We start from the raw sequence: 4,547 nt of genomic DNA, 5'->3' as shown, positions 1-4,547 counted from the left end.
GGTAAATAGGCGCTTACACGAATCATAGCTGTGATGGAGAAGAAACACAGCTACAGGAAGCAAACGTGGCCAGGGCTTCTGTAAATGACTACAACTCTCTAAGAAGCATGGAAATACGTATCCACATGCCTACATTCCCATACCCTTTGATACAGAGTTATCATTTATATGACTCCATCCTAAGCAGTCATGTTAATGAAAACCACTGGGTACGGACGTTCGTGGGCTGGAAATTGCCAGCCTTAAACGAATCACCGCACATTCGTTTGGTGGGATGTCATGAAGCCCATGGAAACGCCATGCTGACGGCGGAGGCTTGGCCACTGCATTTCCTGTCTCTGCCCTTCTTGTAACATCACGCCACGAGCACGTGGGGAAAGCCTCCGGTGTGTCCTGGTCGTGAATTGTCCTGACGTCTCCACGGGAGAGACCGGTGGATGCCGGCGTTTGCCATCTGTGCTGCCAGGCGAAACCGGTAACCAGTAAAGTAGAAGAAAAATAGGATGTCCTTGAAACTCGAGGCAAAGGCAGCAAATGTCCTTCTGCGGGAGGATCGCTCTGCACAGTCCGCATCCTGTACTGGAGCCCTGAGAAGCCCCTGCAGCCACTGTGTCTCTGAGTACATTGGGACCTTCTCGTGTCCAAAGCAGCACAAGGGACGCCTCCCCCCGCCCCCCTGCCCCATGTCACCTGCAGAGCAGAGACAGCAGAGTTTTTACTTTGCTCAGACCATGAGAAAATACAAGTGTAGATAACATATTTCCACGCTGTCACCGATAAGGGCCACGATGTGACCTCGTGTAAGCAGGCAGGAAGGAAGTGCGTTTCCTAGATGGGGACTCTGTACCCCGGAGGCATGAGGCGGAGCCTCAGAGGCAGAGCCAGTGTTTCCCACTCACGTTGAATTAATGGCAGGGACAGCAGGAAACGTCACGAGAGTTATACGGTTTTCTTAACGACGTTGTCATTAGACAGTGATGCGAGCTGCCCGGGTCTAAAATACCGAGTTCCTAAATAAACGAAGAGGCAAGCAGACGCAGAGGGGACGGATGTGAGCCGAATGACCGAGCTAAAGAAATTCTCGGAACGAGACAGCGGACGAGTGGATGGGACCCGCGGACGCGCGCTGTGTAACTGGCAGCTGCTGTCACCTGACTCTTTTTAACGGCAGCCCCGTGTTGTCTATAAGCCACTGAACACTTGCCCTGTGGATGGACTTTTAGCATCGTTCCTTTATCCTGTCCTGGCAACGAGCCTCCTTGGACATCACAGGCCATTTGTTCAAAGGCCTGACAACTTTTCATTTGCAGATTTGGTGTCAAATTTGTTAACCTCGAGGAGATGTGACATATTTCGAGCAGGTATGAAGACCTGACGTACACAGCTGGCTTAGCCGTCTGATTATACACAACGATAATGACATTGGTCAATAACAGTGTCTGCAGACCAAGGTGCCCGGATTTAATCCGACGTCCCTCCCGGACGGGCCCCCCATGAAGGCACAAAGGCACAGCTCTTTAGAAAACACATAGCTGTGTTTAAGATGAGAAGGCACTTTCCTTCTGCCGTAGTAACATTTAAAACATTTGTATCTTTGTATTTAATTGTACGTATTCGTGCCTCTTAACTGAATTTCTAGATTAAAATGTCTGTGGTAGCACTGATTATATTTCCTCATTCTCTAGTAAGTCTGTCCTGTTATACAGGGGTCTCCATTTATCCCCAATGTCAGTTACTCATGAAACTATTACATGGAAGTTCCAGAAGTCAACAACTCGTCAGTTTTAAAGTGTACGCCGTCTGGGCAGTGCGATGCAATGTGGATCATCCCTGGGTCTTGCTCCCCATGGGGTGCACGCTTCCTGCCCGTCAGTCACTCACCAGCCACCTCGGTTATCAGACCCACTGTCACAGTATCTTGTATTCAAGTCACCTTTATTTTACATAATAACGGTCGCAAATGGACGCCGGCAATTCAGACATGCCGAAGAGAAGCATGAAGTGCTTCCTTTAAGTAGAAAAGTGTGTACGTATAGGGGAAAAAACATGGTATGTAAAGGGTGGGGACCTTGGGAAATATCCCCCAAGTATCAAGGGACACTAGTGTATCTTCATGAGCGAAAACTTACAGATCACATGACCGTCAATCGCTAAACATTATTCCCTTTGCGTTCAAAGATACCACAAATAACCATCCTTTGGTTAAAGAAAAAAAAATGGCCCCCACAGGATTGAGTGGTTTGAAGAAATGATGACCTGGACAACTGTATGAGCTGCAGACAGCTGATGCCAAGCATCGCTTCCTGGGCGGCGTCCTCCGATGGCACAGCCTCGGTTGTCCCTGTGTGGCCGACAGCAGCACAGTCCACTCCAGGATGCCCGCAGCTTCGGCAGCGCCCCAGCCTCAGAGGGGCGCCTCCCCGGCTGCCGAAGCGGGCCTTTCTTTGTCTTTATTTCCTGCTGGTATTCGAAGCGGTGAATGTCCTCATACCTTTTTCTGATTCGTGACCGATGCGGTCACAACCTGATTACGATGCATGCAGGCAGGTTTTCCTTATGGTTATTTAGTTCCACTGGCAAAAGAACACTCCTTCCTAAACCTCCCTGAAGAGGTCTCCCTGGCACCAGGATGTCAGATGCCCCAAAGCGGACACGGAAAAGTCATAGGGCCAGAGGGTTCAGTCTGGTTATTCCGGGGGGGTGAGGGGGTGGACAGGGCAACGCTGCAGAAGGACTTTTCTGTCTCATTTTTCTCCTTACAGGGAAGAAGCCGGTTGCTACTAAAGGCTTGCAAGAAATTAGACACTGAGAAGCCCATTCTCCAGTAAGTGGCTTCTTCCGCAGCGTGAACCCCGGTCCTTCTTTGCCAAGTCTGCGGGTAGACGGAGTTCCCAGGACAGCAGCCTCAATCCTGCACCGGCCTCTCGTCCAGCAGCTAACACTCAACAAGCAGCATCTGTCCTACTGGGTGCTGGGGACCATTCTGGCTCTGTGGGTGCAGGAGGGAACAAAACAGACAAGATCTGGGGGCTCCTGAGTTGGGCAGGATGTGGACACACGGAGCATGAACCAGGGGAATGAGTGCAAACCATGCCATGTTAGATGCGATCACACTCTCACACACACACATACACCCCAGGATGAGCCATGAGAACCACGCGTGTAGGCATAGAAAGACCACGCCCTGTCCCCTCTTGCATGATTTTCGTGATTATTCTTAACCAAACCTTTCCCCCTCCTCCCTGCATTCACCCACATGCAGATGCATTGAACGTTTTTGTCCTATTTATATTTTTCTTCTCATGACTAAAGCAAGAATGCAGAACAATGCATCCAGCGCAGTTCAATCCTATTCTGCTCTCTTGGTGTCTGCTGTGCCTCCACTGGAAGTATGTGTCACTCTGCTATGTCTCCTTTTGGTTATGGAGTTTCAGGCAAAGTGCCTCGAATTCTGTTTTCTTTGTAAAGACAGGACGCCCGGGGGGCTCTAGGCAAGGACTCGTGGACTTGTTACTCGTCAAATCTCTGGTTTAATAAACATGGGCCGGAAACCTCCGGTGGCCCCGTGGCAATGCGGGGAGGGGCGGGCTGCAAAACAGAACAGCCTAAGCCCCCTCTTTTCCGTCAGAAACCTCATAGCAAACCGGGGACCAATGTGCAAACAGGCGATGTCAACGAATTGTCACCTGTGCTGCCACTGACATTAATACAACAAAAAGTCCCATCCCCCGACACACAATAAGAGATACACCTATAACATGACGTGTTTCATGTGGGCACCCAGCTCCTCCATAAGACACCTGAGCAACATGTTTTTCCTTTTCTTCGAGAGGTGGGTCATTGACACACGCATTAGGAGACTTCTCACTTCAACAAGCGGACATCACTTTCTGCTCCCTGAAGCCCCACCTGGAGAAAAACAACAACAAACAAACAAACCAGAAGCGCAGGAGCAAGGATGACTCCTTAGAGACCGGAGAAGTCCAGGCACGTTCCAGAGACCAGCCGTAGAATGTCAGTCCCAAGTCTCCATTTCCTGACGGGCCTGACGATGGTCCAACCTGAATTTGCTGGGTGCCGGCGCATCCATCGGTGACAGCCACAGGAGCAAATGCTCATGCGATGGTGACGTGGCCCCTGGGGCCAGCCGCCCTGAGATGCCATCTCTAGAGCAGAGGTGGGAAGCCTGCTAATGACACGTTCTCAGGCGATTCGCCCCCTGCTTTTATGGGATGGCCACTTCTATAATAGGACACGAGGAACAGCAAACACGGGCATGAGAAAAGGCCAAGAACGTTGAAGACCTTAGCTCTCAAGGGTGACTCGGTCATTGTCATCGACTAAATGAGGGGTTATTACGCAGAGAACTCTGCCAGCTCCTCTTAATCTTCATTTAAATGGATTTAAATGCCATCTAGCGAAGGTCACGTTAGAGATGAAAAACAAGGCCTCGACAGCAAAGGCTATTACGCATTCGCCAAGGGTTCTTGATCCTGAGAGGCAGTGAAAGAGACCCAATGCTTCATTTTAAAAATCGCGCAACTCAC

Source organism: Pteropus alecto, unplaced genomic scaffold (genome assembly GCF_000325575.1).
Source record: "Pteropus alecto unplaced genomic scaffold, ASM32557v1 scaffold142, whole genome shotgun sequence".
Lineage (NCBI taxonomy): Eukaryota > Metazoa > Chordata > Mammalia > Chiroptera > Pteropodidae > Pteropus > Pteropus alecto.
The sequence above is the reverse complement of the archived record's forward strand: the minus strand, read 5'-3'. Positions refer to the sequence as shown.